Source organism: Octopus sinensis, linkage group LG9, assembly GCF_006345805.1.
Source record: "Octopus sinensis linkage group LG9, ASM634580v1, whole genome shotgun sequence".
Lineage (NCBI taxonomy): Eukaryota > Metazoa > Mollusca > Cephalopoda > Octopoda > Octopodidae > Octopus > Octopus sinensis.
Window position 1 is genome coordinate 91,727,587 of NC_043005.1, and position 16,747 is coordinate 91,744,333.

The 16,747-nt window shown below is 39.2% G+C and overlaps 1 protein-coding gene and 1 long non-coding RNA gene across 34 annotated transcripts in view; both read left to right on the forward strand.

The window, feature by feature from the left end:
* Window positions 1–16,747, forward strand: part of LOC115215841 — a 342,340-nt gene that overhangs the window by 98,022 nt on the left and 227,571 nt on the right. The gene's annotated exons all lie outside the window — the stretch shown is intronic.
* On the forward strand, window positions 1,510–12,547 carry LOC118764909. Its single transcript, XR_005000746.1, has 3 exons — window positions 1,510–1,520; window positions 1,698–1,701; window positions 12,352–12,547. It is a non-coding gene; the product is annotated as an uncharacterized LOC118764909 (long non-coding RNA).

Genomic DNA, 16,747 nt, shown 5'->3' on the forward strand with positions numbered 1-16,747 from the left:
CTGTCTATTCAGAAGATCCTTAAGCTTCTAGCCCCTTCTTTTCCATGCTGGTCATATGGGCAGCTATTTAGCCCCAATTCTGAAGTCGCTAACTACTAACCTATGTTGTGGGGTGCATTCTTCACCTGGGAAAGCTTTGGCATTTATAAGTAGCCATCTTCCCCGTTTCCTGGCCAGCCCCAAGGAAAAACTAAGCTACGAGCATTAGATTTCTTGGAAAAAGGATTGAATGTATACAAAACAAGGACAGAAAAACAGACAATCTTACACGAATATAAATACAAAAAATAATACGAATATATTTACAAAAAACAATAATAATAATAATAATAATAATAACAGGACAAAACAACATATATATATATGGAGATGTACTTGCATAGCAAGTGACCTGACCTGAGATTGTGTGCTGGAATGAAAACAATTGCAGCGTGGAAACACACACACACACATATATATAAATTCAAATAAAGGTTACACATCTCATTAAGGGATAATAAAATCCAAAGAATATACTGATTTATTACCTATAACAAGAAATATTGAATATTACAATTAATATTCAACTAGAAGGTAACTGGATTGTCCAGGATTTATATTTTTAAGAAAATAAGAAAATAGAGAGATAATTAAGTTAATAATTATTTATTAATTATAAAATAGGACATCATCTCTGATTCAAGACTTTTAGAAATTAATTATATTAATTAAAAACATTTAAAAGCCGAATCTCATTGGAAGTGGCTAATGACATGCTATTACATTTTCATGTTCCATTTGTTGAATGTATGGCTCCAAACAGTTAACTGGTAAATGTTATGTAGAAAGAACATGGTAGGAACTGTACAAAGGGGAGGAAGGTAGTATCTCTATCAAAGTTATTATGAAAAAGAAATAGAAATAAAGAATAGGATATGATATTAAAACAATATATCTCTCTAGAGTATTGAATAAAAGAAATTGTGAAAGTGGATATAACAATGTAACAGCAGTATATTCTTCCTGGACATCTTCCTGTTGAGAGTCCCAAATGAACCTACCTCACGGCAAGAGGTGCAAATGAGGGTAGCTATATCAAACTCCATTCTTCACCAAGTGCCATATATTAGAGAAGGCTCTTAGTAATAACAGTGTAGCGCAAAACGGCGGTGCATCGCCATGGCTGCAGCTCTGAGCTGAAACTAGAGAAAGCAAAAATATATATATATCTTTTTATATCCATATATATATATATATATATATATATATATATATAATATATATATATATTATATATATATGGAGTTTAAAGCAGGTATAATTCAAATACTTTTACTTCCGACATGCTTCGAAGATTTCCTTAATATTATCCCAAAGGAATAAAATGGTGTAAAACAATGTAATCTTCTCTTCAGAGAAGTGAAGAAATGTTAACAGCATTAAACTGCATATTATTATCCTCAGCCCATCTGTAAATTGAGTCCAACTCCTGCTGCAGGTGTGCAACATCGCTGGGGTTTTGTATTTTCTGCAGGACTTTCGTATCATCTGCATAGCTTGTGAGGGTGGCTATCCTGGCATTTGAGGGCATATCTGCGAGAGCCACTATAAAAAGCAGTGGTCCCAAGACAGTGCCCTGTGGAACACCGCTCACTATTTGTGTGTTCATAGAGGTGGCTCCATTAGCCACTACTGCCTGACTCCTATCTTTCAGAAAGTCATGTAACCACTCTCCAAGTTTTCCAACTATGCCAAAGTTATACAGTTTGTGGCTTATCATACCATGATCCACTTTGTTAAAAGCTTTTGCAAAATCAAGGTATATTAAGTCCACTTTTGATTTGTTGAGTAACTGCCTCAACACGCAGTTATAATGTTGTAAGAGCTTGGTCAGGCAGCTCCTACCTGGTCGAAAACCATGTCGGGTATCACAATATAGTTATTTTTTTTCAAGGAATGCAATTAGTTTCCCTCTGACTATCCGTTCCATGACTTTGCTGATGCGTGAAGTCAGAGAGATAGGCCTATAGTTTTTGGCATCTGCTCTACTTCCCCCTTTATGTATTGGGCATATTATTCCCTCCTTCACCTTGCTTGGCAGTTTGCCATTTGTAAGAAAGCTCTGGAAGAGAATCTGGAGGGGTTTTGCCAGGGCATGCTTACACGATTTGAGGAGGATTGCTGGGAAACCATCAGGACCAGCAATTGAGTTTGTGTCCACTTCATCTATGGCTAGTAGTATATCTTTTTCACTAATGTCAATGTATTCCATTGTAACTGCCTCACTGGTTATAGGTGAGGCGGCAAAGAAGTCCACTGGTTTGTTCACTTGTCTGTCTTCCAATGGGGTGGTAAAGACACTTTTGAACTGGTCATTCAGTATCTCACTGAATATATATATATATATTATACATATATAAATATATTATATATATATATATATATATATATATATATATATATATATATATATATATATATATATATATTGGCCTGCTCGCTTAGCCAGCGGGGTGGCGTCATTTGAAGGCTAAAACAATGCGAAGTGCATTGTGACCAGCAATGTGTAGCAACATTTGATAGCCTGGTCAGAAAAAAAAATATATATATTTATATATATATACACACATACATATATATATATATATATATATAATAAACACTAAACACTGAAAATGTGCAGAGAACAACTTCCGCCACATTCCAGGGAGAAAAACTAGAAGTAGTTGATAGCTTCTGTTACCTAGGTGACCAAGTCAGTAGCGGGGTAGGGTGCGCTGAAAGTTTAGTTGCTAGAATAAGAATAGCCTGGGCAAAGTTCAGAGAGCTCTTACCTCTGCTAGTGACAAAGGGCCTCTTGCTCAGAGTAAAAGGCAGACTGTATGACGCATGTGTACGAACAGCCATGCTACATGGCAGTGAAACATGGGCCGTGACTGCTGAGGATATGCGTAAGCTCGCAAGGAATGAAGCCAGTAAGCTCCACTGGATGTGTAATGTCAGTGTTCATACTCGGCAGAGTGTAAGTACCTTGAGAGAAAAGTTGGGCCTAAGAAGCATCAGTTGTGGTGTGCAAGAGAGATGACTGCGCTGGTATGGTCATGTGGCAAGAATGGACGAGGATAGCTGTGTGAAAAAGTGTCACACCCTAGTGGTTGAGGGAATTTGTGGAAGAGATTTTTTTTTTCAAATATTGTAGTTATTTTTGTGGTTTTACATTTATTAAATGTAAGATTGGAAGTGAAAGATGATGTTCCCAGGTTTATATCAGAGCACATTTACTTTTCTGTTCTTTGGACTAACCTATAAAAGCATGAAAATATAAACGAGAGCAGCTTGTTATTCTTATTTAACATTTATGTGATTAATAGGAAGGTTGGCATACAATATCCAAATTTGCAAGATCCATGCCATCCATCTCAAGCTGGAATAGAATAGAATTAAAAAGGAACAAAACAAAACAAAAAGAAAAGAAATAAGCTGCTTGCCATTCTTTTATCCTTTGTTTAGCTTCTGGATAGCTTTTGTGTTTTTGTTAATTATATTCAATATGCTGCCGAGTGCTGTTCTGTTTCTAATTTTGTTTCTTAAGACATCTAGTAAGATAGAATACAACCAAACAATTGCTAAAAGTTCCCCATGTTCTTTTTTCTATGAATAGTATTACAACCACAATCCTTTTTTAATTATTTTTTTTGCAGTAATTCTTTATAGATATGCACATGACATTCAATTAGAATTTTTGTTTAAATATCCCACCATTGCTTCTCTTAGTTTAGGATTAATTTTCTCCTAAGAACGTGACTAATTACTCAATCAATACATGTGTTGTATTCTTGTCATTTTGTCTGTCAAACTATGATACAGGAAATGTTACACAGGTAATGTGGGAAGCATTCGGTTGAATTAAGGAGAATTAGAGTTGTTGTAAGGGCTGCTGACAACTGAAAAGTTTCAGGTGGTAATTAAATGAAATCTTTTGTGCATCATTGAAGTTATAGCTTATACAGGCTGATTAGCTTGACACATTTCTCTTACCTTCCATTAAATTTTAGAAAAATATATCCAGTCCCTAAAGAATTGATGTTTGTTTAATAGAATGAACATTTCAGAAACATTAACTAAAAGTTCATATTCTCTCTCTCTCCTTCTCTCTCTCTTTATATATATATATATATATATATATATATATATATATATAAAATATAAATTAGAGATAAAACCATTATTATGCAACTCAGTGGTTTTATCTCTAATTTATATTTATACTGTGAAATTTGATTTAATACTAAATTGAATTTTTCCCTGTAAGTTTGGAGTTATACTCCCTATTATTATTATTATTATTATTATTATATATATATATATATATATGTATATATATGTATCATCATCCTCTTCATTGTTTAATGTCCTCCTTCCTTGCTGGCATGGGTTGGGCAGTTTGACTGGAGCTGGCCAGGCAGGAGTCTATGCCATGCTTCTGTGTTTGTTTTGATATGGCTTTATAGCTGGATGCTCTTCCACTCTGCAAAGTGGTTGGTGTTAAATGTATGTATGCATGCATGCATGAGTTTTGTTGCTCTAGTAACTGCATCTTTCCAGATGGCGAGTTTTAACCTAGTCAACACTCTGCCTCATCACGCCTTCTATGCCTGTGTCAATTTTCAGCTTGATCCGAACACTGGTCTGGCCGCCAACCTCTGACGTAGCAAAATGTGCACGCAATTTTGACCCAAAGCCTCTTATATGATTGATTGATTGATTGATTCTAGTTTCAGCTCATGAGCTGTGGCCATAATGACAATACTTTTGCGAAATGATCATATATTATTCTTATTTTTTTTGTAATATTAAATTTATTATCATCAATAATTGATTTAAATTTTACCTTATTTTTATTTTTTATTCCATTATTAAATGTATGATTCATATTATCATAATACATATTATTATTAAGACCATAGTTACCTAAATAAAACTCATCATAATTCAGAAAATTAGGTTTATTATTATAAAAATCATTTATGTTATAATCCTTTAAATTATAATTATATTTACAAATATTAAAGAAGTTAATATTATTATTATATCCTGCCTCATGCAGAGCTTTATTATTATAAATAAATAAAATCAAAAAAATTTAAATTGATATCTTTCAGTTATACAAATAAAAATATACTAGCAATACTTTGACCACCAAAATCAATATCTAATATTTATAATTATACTTTCTACATCTCACATATTGAATGCAGGATAAGGTACGGGTTACACAAAATTATCATGGATTACTGCGGTGAACTTACCAATCTGAAAACTTAAAAATATTCATACCAATGTCTATGTACCTAAATCAAAGGCAGTAACTTTTAATTTATTTTTCAAAGACACCCTTTCATATATTTTTTCAGATTTTTAAAATAACATTCAATCTATTATACAAACTTCTACTTTTCCATCTCTGATGAGCAGAAGTATTGCCTATCAATGTGTATCAATTATGGATTCCCTTATAATGACAATACTTTTGCGAAATGATCATATATATACATTTATATTTATATTAATACATACAGATATATATATGTAAATACATTTATATATATATATATTAATATATACAGATGTATATATATATATATATATATATATAGTAGTGTGAATTCGATACGTCCTGTCGCTTCCTCGTCTATGCTCGAACTATCCCTTCGTCGATGACCACACGTGCGTCCTGCTTGACCTCTTCCGCTTCCTGCGACGCATGCACCCTGCAGTCTTACGCCAGCCCCTGCAAGCCCTACTTCCGCCCGCCTCATCTGTCATCCTCTCCACCAACACCACATAGCTCATCACATCCCACAACACTGACTGCCAACACCACACGCCCCCCCCCCGATCTACAGATCACTAAACCGGCTTTCCCACTCACTTCCCGCTCCCGAACTCATGCTTTAACTGGTTTCCTAATCAGCCAACCAGGGAGGAGGGTGCCATTCCCTCTGTGGTCACAGTGCAACCCTAGGACTGGTTCCTGGCATGTTGCTGCTGGCTTCATCATCTTGTCTACTGATGTTGTCTTCATCTTCTTGCCTACTGTTGTTTTTATGTTCTTGCCTACTGTTGTCTTCATCTTCTTGCCCACTGCTGGTGGTTCCATCCTCTGAGGCATGGACAATCTTCCATATATCCAAACGTGGCATGGCATACCATCGACAGAGATGTTGTTCTTCGAATTTATAGAGGTTATTGTTCCCTTTCCCCATTGTGATGTACACCGTGTGTTTGGGGGTTTTACCCAAACTTCTTCCCCGACCTGCACGAAGGCATGCTCTTCCTCTGCCCTGGGTCGCATTGATGCAGTACACGGATGCCTCCACTCGTACCTAAATATTGCCCTGTGTGGCACCGACTCCTCAGCCTGTCCTGATCTGGGCGACATATTATACCAAAATACAGCCTCGATTGGTGAAATGTGACCCCTCTCTGCCATGGTCTTGATGGTACGATGATGCCTTTCCACCACCCCATTTCCACTTGGCCAGTATGCCGCCCTGAAGAAGCGGTTGACCTTCCACCCAGCAAGCATTTCTTTCAGCACCTCCGAGCGAAATGCAGTGCCATTATCCAGAAGCAGTTCATCCACGGGGCTTCGTTCCAGGAATATCTCATTGAATACTTTCACAATTTCCTCTGCGGTCCCCGTCTTCATCTCCCTCCATATGGCCAACCGCCCCGGTCCGCAGTCAACCATTGAGAGGTATGTCCCCTGCCAGCAGTGTGTTATGTCCACCACCAGTTGTGGTCCACTGGAATACTTCCTGCCTCATGTATGCCCAGAGCAGGGTTGATGGACTGGCACCTGTCACAGCTGCTAACCACTCTCTGCACATTCCGTCTTGTTACATTGGAGTCAACTTTTCTGGCTAGGAACAATATCCTTTCCATCCCCATGTGATGCATGGTATGCAATCTCTGCAACTCCGAGTCACTCAGACGGCATACTGCAGCTACAGCCTGCTTCGCATCCTCTGGCACCTGCAACCAGGCTCGCTTTACCCTGGTCAGGACATCTGCCCTGTTCTTCTCGGAAGGCACAAAGATCACACTCAGCTTCAGATTGAACTCAGTGGTTATTTCACGCAGTATCCCCAAACGACGCTTTACCAGCATCTCTGCAGCCCCTTTGGTCCGCACCCTCCACACATTGGTGATGACTGCTGTCACCCAACCAAGTACAGTGGCTGGCTGAATCAGTCCTGATTTCTATGGTGTGCAACCCCCACTTCAAGGCTAGGTTCACCCCCCCTTCAACACAGCATCCAACTCCGCCATATTGATATGATTGCAGTCATCCATCTTCCTGAGCCAGGCTGCATCTTCCACCATGACACTTCCCACTTCTAAGATAATCCCTGTTGCGATGCTACTGGTGTCACACCATACAATCCCGCTCTTTGATTTGGAAACATACCAACTGCCCCTCACTGGGTCCTCTGCTCTTACTCTGACCAAGACTTCCTGTATCATGTCAGTCATCTTCTCCCCCACTCTATCGTTCCACTTCACTCCTTCGGCTTGTCTCTTGATGAAGCTACATGCTGTCCAGAGCCATCCTGCAATCGGGTAGTGTCCCACCAGCTTCCCACACACAAAGAACAGTTCCCGTCTACTCATGCTGGCACCCAGTTCGGGGATCTCATTCCCTCGCCGGAACACCAACGTGCCGGCCTTGTCTCTCTCCATAGCTTGAGGCCCAGTGCAGCACCTCCCTCCATTGCCTCTGGTGGCTTGGCGATCAGTCCAAAACTCTTCAGGTGGCCTATGACCTCCGTTGCTGGCATTACGGTTTCATCCATCAGAATATCATCAGTGTATGAATTGGTGGCCTTTTTTACTCTGTCCACCTTTCCCAGGATGGCCTTGAGAATTGTTGCCATAATCTTTGGTGCTGAATTCAGCCCGAACCCCAACCTGGTCAGACAGTACGTCTGGCCCTTATACCTGACAAGCTGGTACTTCTACAGTTTCTCAGCCACATGCACCTGTAGGTATGCCGACTTCAAATCAATGATCGTGGAGGCCCCTGTCATCTGCCTCCACTCCAGTAAATAAATGGAGTTGAGCGCAGGTGTTATTCAAATTCTTTTACTTTCGAGATATGTTTTGAAGACAACACTGGTTTTATTCCAAAGGAATGAACGGTGTAAAATAACGTAATCTTCTCACGAGGAAAGAAAGAGAACCTATCTCAACAACAAGACATTATAACTATTCTCTAAGGTGATTCTCTAAGTATCACCTTGTTAACATACTTATAGAGCGACCTTACAAACGTAAGCACTGGTAGAAACATACCTTTAGCTCATATTTATACCTGTCTGTATAGTCTGTATAGTTTGAACATTTAGTTCACCTTGCAAGCCTTTGAACATTTTGTCAACCAATATATCCCTCTTTATTGCTCTCTATTTATTATTTCTTTACCCCTTCTCTTCCTATGGTCTGCCTTTGATGTCAGATCTGTGAGTTTTGATAGTAAAGAGAGAGCTTTTGCTTATTCGAGGCTGCTACAATAGATTCAAAGTTAGGTGAGTTTGAATAAGATAGTTTCAGGGTGGATCTATTAAAGATAGAATGATATTTATGTTGTCGAGTAAGTTAGAGTCTAGTATTCTAAAGAATGATTTAGCTAAGTGTGGTAAGCGAGACCTGTTATTGTTAGTTGTTTTATTTGTTTTAGTTTTTGACCTATTGTTAAATGAATGTGTGTGGGTTCTACATTATCTGGGTGCAATGGCTTCCATGGTCTCATCAACTGTATGTTGGGAGAAGCCGCTAGCAGTGAGTGCTTTATTATAATATGGTACGTGATTATTGAAGATTTCTTCAGTGGAAGAGAGGTCAGATATGCGGGTTGAGATTCCTTTGATTATATTATTAAAAGTGGATTTGTGGTGATTGGAATGGATGTTAAGGCATTTAAGGTATTGGTTAGGTTTGTGTTAAGGGGAGTATTGGGATGTTGATAAGTTTAGGGTTGCTTTCAGAAAGTTAGCAGTTTTGTGGGTGTTTTCGAATGTGATAGATAGGTTTAGGTTAGAAAAGAATTTATGTAGGTCCTTTCTGGTTCTTTCTAAGTAATTAGTAATTAATAAAGTGTCATCCCTATATAGGTCTCCCTTGATATTAGGGAAGCGCTTGTGGAGCTGGTGTAGTATATAAAGTCCAACTAAGTCAGTGACCTGAGCTGAATCCGAGGATCCCATGGTTATGTCGAAGAGGTTGCTACGGTTGATGCTATGGTTATTGGCCCGGCACTATAGTTTGCTATCAAAAGAAATAAGGGTATTGTGGGCATTAAGTATAATGTTAATTTCTAGTGGAGTTAGGTTAGTAAAGTTTCTAGCAAGAACTATATATATATATATATATATATATATATATATATATATATATATATATATATATATATATATCATCATCGTTTAGCGTCTGCTTTCCATGCTAGCATGGGTTGGACGGTTCAATTGGGATCTGGGAAGCCAGAAGACTGCACCAGGCCCAGTCTGATCTGGCAATGTTTCTACGGCTGGATGCCCTTCCTAACGCCAACCACTCCATGAGTGTAGTGGGTGCTTTTATGTGCCAGACGAGGCTGGCAAATGGCCATGATTGGATGGTGCTTTTTACGTTCCACTGGCACGAGCCCAGTTGGGGTGGCGCTGGCAACGGCCACGTTCAGATGGTTATCTTACATACCACCAGCATTGGTATCACAGCTGCAATTTCCATTGATGTTGATCGATTTTGATTTTGATTTTGATTTTCATTTGCCTCAACAGGTCTTCACAAGTAGAGTTTTATGTCCCAAGAAGGAAAGGTATGCATAAGTGGACTGGCTACATCCCAGGTAGAGGCCACAGGTTATAGTCTCACTTGTCCTGCCGGGTCTTCTCACGCACAGCATACTTCCAAAGGTCTCGGTCTCTAGTCATTTCCTCGGTGAGACCTACAGTAAGAAGGTCGTGCTTCACCACCTCGTCCCAGGTTTTCCTGGGCCTGCCTCTTCCACAGGTTCCCTCAACCGCTAGGGTGTGGCACTTTTTCACACAATTATCTTCATCCATTCTTGCCATCCATATATATATATGTTAACGTATATTAAAATACATTTGGGTGCGGGAGTGGCTGCGTGGTAAGCAACTTGCTTACCAACCACATGGTCCGGGTTCATTACCACTGCGTGACACCTTGGGAAGTGTCTAACCAAGACCTTGTGAGTGGATTTGGTAGATGGAAACTGAAAGGTATATATATATATATATACCTTTCACATACACACACACACACACACACACATATATATACGATGGGCGTCTTTCAGTTTCCATCTACCAAATCCACTCACAAGGCTTTGGTCAGCCTGAGTCTATAGTAGAAGACACTTGCCCAAAGTGCCATGCAGTGGGATTGAACCCGGAACCATGTGGTTCGTAAGCAAGCTACTAACGACACAGTCACTCCTACGCCTATATATATATATACATTAATAAATATAATATGGGACAATTATTCGGTAGCCATGATAAAACTCCATGTTTCAGATGTCAGGGCGGAAACCCACATTGGCATCTGTTCAGTTATTGGGCCATCGAAAAAGTTCTAGGAAAATGACCATGAAACAAAGAGGAAGTACTGTGTGATTGACTGTTATTAAGTCAAAAGAGCTATTAGAATGATTGCTAATTAAGGGGAGAGAGTAAAGGGAGGGGAGGTAAGATGTTCATAGTAATCGTGGAAGCGTGCATGTCCATACACACACATGCATGCCTGCACACCCACGTACATGCGCCTATATATATATACTTATTCACCCTCACTTGAAACACATACATGCTCACCCACACATTCACCAAAAAAATATATGCATACCTGCATACAGGCTCGCGCGCACACACACACACAAAAAAAGGTTCATAAACGCGTTTATATATGCATATGCATGAGAAAAAACAGGGCTAAAGGCAAAATACTGAAAAATATGTTAAAAAAAGTGTAAAAAATAAGCAATAAGAGTAAAACATGTCTATATATGCACATACTCGCATGCACGCACACACATGTCTATATATGCACATGCCCACAGACGTCTATATATGCACACACACATGCACAAAAATGTTTCATACACATGTCTATATACGCACATGCACAAGAAAAAAACAGGGCTAAAGGTAAAATACAGAAACATGTAAAAAAAAAGTGTAAAAAATAAGCAATAAGATTAAAACACATCTATATATGCACATACATGCATGCACACACACGTCTATATATGAACATACCACACACATGCACACATCCATACGTGCACATGTCAGAACAAGAGAGGAGAGGTGGGTGGGAGTGAAGGGGGGTAATAGGTGTGAGTGGAAGAGAGGAGAGGGGGTTAGATGAAGAGGGTAGGGGAGTTGAGCCATGTAGGAGCAAAGAAAGAAGATCAATTCCTGTTCATGGCGAAGCCGGGAATCCAGATGGCCCTGTGCAAGGACAGTCCAAACACAGACAGGTGTTGTAAAGAGTGACTGGTAGAGCAGAAATGGTGTGAGACCGGGGTATTGTTGCCATGTCTGATGTCTCGAAGGTGTTCCACGGACCAATCAGCCAAGCGGTGTCCCGTTTGACCAATGTACAGAGAAGGACAGAGAGACTAGGAGATGCAGTTGTTGACGTTGCTAGAAGTGCAGGTTAAGGAGTCAGTGATATGATAGATTCGATGATGGGTGCCAGTGAGGATGGTGTTGTTGGAGAGGTAAGGGCAAGTGCAGCAGCATGAGCGGGAGCAGGGGAATGAGCCGGGTTGGGAGGTTGGGTTAGGGAAGAAACTGTGGACCAGGAGGTTGCATAGATTGTGGGCTAGTTTGAAGGAGAGAAGGGGTCAGTTAGGGAAGATGTGTCAAGTGGAGGGGTTGGACTGTAGTCGCCGGAAGGCTCGGAGAATGTTGCGTTGGGGAGATAGGGTGGAGGGGTGGTATGTGAGGGGAAACGAGTGATGGTGGGGCGGGTGCAGGGGAGAGAGCATGGTCCACAGAATGTGCTCTGCCAAGGACAGTGTAGATAGTGGTGAGGGGATATCCATGTAGGATGAAGTGGTGAGCCATGAGTTGAGACAGTCTCAAAGTCGTGGTTGTCACTGCAGAGCCTGTACAGACATAGGAATTGGGAATAGGAGATGGAGAGCTTGGTGTGTTTAGGGTGGAAGGAGTAGAAGTTGAGGTATGAGTGTGAGTCTTTGTGAGAGTGGAGTGATGAATGCAGACCGAAATGTCGAGAAAGGTGATGGAAGTGTTGGAAATAGTGCAGGAGAAGTGGAGGGCAGGATGGAAAGATTGGACAAAAGAGAGGAAAGAGTCTATTTGTTTGCGGGAGAGTGAGGTTGCACCGATACAGTCATCAATATAACGACCATATAGTTCGGGAGTGGGACCAGTGAAACTTGAGAATATTTGGGCCTCAATGTAGTCAACGAGCAGGTTCGCATAGTTGGGGCCCATTCTCGTTCCCATGGCCAAATATATATACATTTATATATAGATATATATTTATGAAAAAGAAGAACGAAAACGCTATTTTTATGAAAAATTGGGTACATTTTAATTTTCTTTATATAAATACATTAAAAGAAGAATGTTTTGGTTTTGTTTGACATGTTTCGGTTTTTGAAAAAGAGCTATTAATAAACTTAAATCAAAATTAAAATAAGCATTCATAGTTTAATTTCCTTTCTTCTTCAAATGTAGATAGTAGTAATTTCCCATTACAGACAGTACCTAAAGAGACCCAGAATGGGTCGAAACATGTGTTGTGCCCAATAAAGTCTGTTGCACATTTCATCTATTTTATTTATACTGTTACCCCCCCCCCTGCCACGATGAAGTTCATGCAATAAATCTACGGATAACAACAGGTAATTGAAACTGTGCTGTTGCTTTACTCATTGTCTATTTATACATTTTGTATAATTTCTCCATTATATATATATGGCACGTAAAAAGCACCCACTACACTCACGGAGTGGTTGGCGTTAGGAAGGGCATCCAGCTGTAGAAACATTGCCAGATTAGACTGGAGCCTGGTGCAGCTTTCTGGCTTACCAGAACCCCGGTTGAACCGTCCAACCCATGCTAGCATGGAGAACGGACGTTAAACGATGATGATGATGATGCTGATGATATATATCACTGTGATCACCATGACTGATTAGGCTATGAAATGTTGCTACACATCGCTGGTCACAATGCACTTTGCATTGTTTTAGCCTTCAAACGATGCCACCCCGCTGGCCAAGTGAGCAGGCCAACAGAAGAAAGAATGAGAGAAAGTTGCGGCAAAAGAGTACAGCAGGGATCGCCACCATCCCCTGCCGGAGCCTTGTGGAGCTTTAGGTGTTTTTGCTCAATAAACACTCACAAGACCCGGTCTAGGAATTGAAACTGCGATCCTATGGCCGCGAGTCTGCTGCCCTAACCACTGGGCCATTGCGCCTCCACTTATATATATATATATATATATATATGCACAGGAGTAGCTGTGTGGTAATTAGTTTGCTTACCAACCACATGGCTCTGGGTTCAGTCCCACTGTGTGGCACCTTGAGCAAGTGTCTTCTACAACCTTGGGTTGATCAAAACCTTGTGAGTGGATTTGGTAGACAGAAACTGAAGAAGCCCATCGTGTATATATATATATATATGTGTGTATGTTTGTTTGTGTTTGTCGCCCCACCACTGCTTGACAACCAATGTGTTTACATCCCCATAACTTTGCCTGTTTGGCAAAAGAGACTGATAGAATAAGTACTAAGCTTACAAAGAATAAATCCTGGAGTTGATTTGTTCGACTAAAGGCGGTGCTCCAGCATGGTCACAGTCAAATGACTGAAACAAATAAAAGAATATATATAGGTGTATATGACCTGTTGAGGCAAGTGAAATCAAAATCAAATTTGATGACTGGCATCTGTGCTAGTGGAGCACTAAGAGCACCATCCGAGCATGATTGTTGCAAGAGCAGCTAACTGGCGTCCATACCGCTGGCATGTAAAAAGCACCATTCAAGTGTGATCGTTACTAGTGTTGCCTTACTGGCACTTGTGCCGGTGTGCAGGTGGCACATAAAAAAAAAAACTTTTGAGCGTGGCTGTTGCCAGTACCACCTGACTGCCCATCGTACTGGTGGCATGTAAAAGCACCCACTACACTCTCAGAGTGGTTGGCGTTAGGAAGGGCATCCAGCTGTAGAAACTCTACCAGATTAAGATTGGAGCCTGGTGCAGCCATCTGGTTCGCCAGTCCTCAGTCAAATCGTCCAACCCATGCTAGCATGGAAAGCGGACGTTAAATGATGATGATATCAACTGGCACTCCATCTGTTATGATGTTGAGGGTTCCAGTTGATCTGATCTATGGAACAGTCTGCCCAGGAAATTAATGTGCAAGTAGCTGATCACTCCACAGATATGTGTACCCGTAATGTAGTTCTCAGGGTGATTCAGTGTGACACAGAATATAAGACTGGCCCTTTGAAATACAGGTACTACTCAATTTTGCCAGCTGAGTGGACTGAAGCAACGTGAAATAAAATGTCTTGCGCATGGGCACAATGTGTTACTGGAAATACCCTAACCACCTGCTAGAAATTGAACTCATGACCTGCTGGTGCTAAAGTAATTCTGTAATCTTTTTTTTTCTCTCATGTGCTTGTCTAACAAGTTCCGCAGATACATCATGCATAGTTGAGTTGTTACCATTATTTAAGGGTATCACTCTGTAAATTCACTTGCTCCATCAAGTAAAAATTTAGCAGAATCGTTAGTACACCGGGCGAAATGCTTAGCAGTATTTTGTCTGCCGTTACGTTCTGAGTTAATATTCCGCCGAGGTCGACTTTGCCTTTCATGCTTTCGGGGTTGATAAATTAAGTACCAGTTACGCACTAGGGTCGATATAATTGACTTAATCCGTTTGTCCTCTCTGTGTTTAGCCCCTTGTGGGTAGTAAAGAAATAGGTTTTCAAAAACTATGGCACTTATGCTAGAATTGAGAAAATGTAATACAATTAAAAAAAAAAAACCCCAAAAGACCAATTATGAATAATCGAAATATATTAATCCTTTAGTGTTTAATTTTCATTCTACAATTAATTAAGGTTAAATAACAAGAAAAATAAACTGTATGAATGGAAAATGTAATAAAAATGTGATTGTATTCCTGAAAAGTTATTGATATATGAATAATAATTAAAATTGAAACAAATTCTCTGTATTGTATAATTTTCTTTCCCCTTTGAATACCTGTGCATTAATGAGTTAAACGAAAGAGCAGGTGAAAGTTTTCATTCATTGCTCTGTAAGTCTGCGAGATATTATTACATTATTCAACTTTTTGTCATTCCGATAAGTATTATTTCCCTGATTCTGTTTGACAACTAATTAAATATTTATAAAAATCAAGTTTTAATTTTCTTTCTTCATAAAAAAAAAAATTCATCAAGAGAATAAAAAAAAGCAATTAAGCATTCAATAAATGGAATCATTTTCGTTTTTTAAATGCATTTCTATATTTCCTTTGTGAGGTAAATGTTGGTACACTTTCTCAATAAATTTCCAAGTGTGAGGTAGGAAAAATATTCAGATTGTTGCCTTTTAAATGACAACTATTACTTATTGAAATCTGAAAGTAACACACACACAAGTTGTTGTTACTGTTGTTATTGGATGCTTGTGGTCAGTTCTGATCAAGAAGTCTAGACAATGTGATAGTTAAATAGAAGTGTGCTTACTTTTTACTCCTTTCTTTTTATCAGCTTTCTTTATTATTTCCATTAAAACCATTGTTCTGCAAAAGCTATATTCAGTGTACCATAATGTAGGTTAGCTTGAAAATATAACTGCTTATTCTGTATTTCATGACTTGTGGGGTTGTTTGGCATTTGAGATTGGCTCCTTCATACCTTGCTTGAATGGTTAGGTGGCAGTAGTGGTAGTTGTACTAGTAGGCTAATGCAAAATTGACTTGGTTAATGTTAGAATGTATCATAGGTTCTACTTCTGTACAGAATTGGGGCATAGAATGCATTTACTTTAGCATCTAAAAGTATTTTGAGTTTGTGTAAGAGAAGGAGAGAGAGAGAGAGAGAGAGAGATTTTAATGTCTCTGGTGTGTGTGTGTGTGTGTGTGTGTGTGTGTATGTGATGAGCAGTTATTGAATTTGTATTTGAAGATATTATATGGGCTGAAATAAACAATAACTTCTTATACAACTAGTCAATGGCAGAGACACAAAGTGGAACATCAAAAAGCTTTCATGAAATACAATGTGATAATGTGTTTTTTTTTTAATAATTTTTACATGTTTTTTTCTTTTTCTCAACCTTCATGCTTATATATACTTGATGGTTTAAGAAATTTAGAAATACGGGTTTCTGTAGACTTTCTCTTATGGTTGGATGCTTGCATGTATGCCAATCATTGGAACATGAAATGTGAGCAGAATGCATACATGTATATGTTTGTATGTAACCCTTCTTAATTTCTCCATGATGGACCAATTTTCAGGGAGCATGCAAAAAGGAAAAGAAAAAAACTTGGTCAAGAAATGATAAGTAAATATATAATGGATTGAATAAAGAGACAGCTGTAGGTAAGGAAACTCATCATCATCATCATCATTTAACGTCTGCTTTCCATGCTAGCATGGGTTGGAC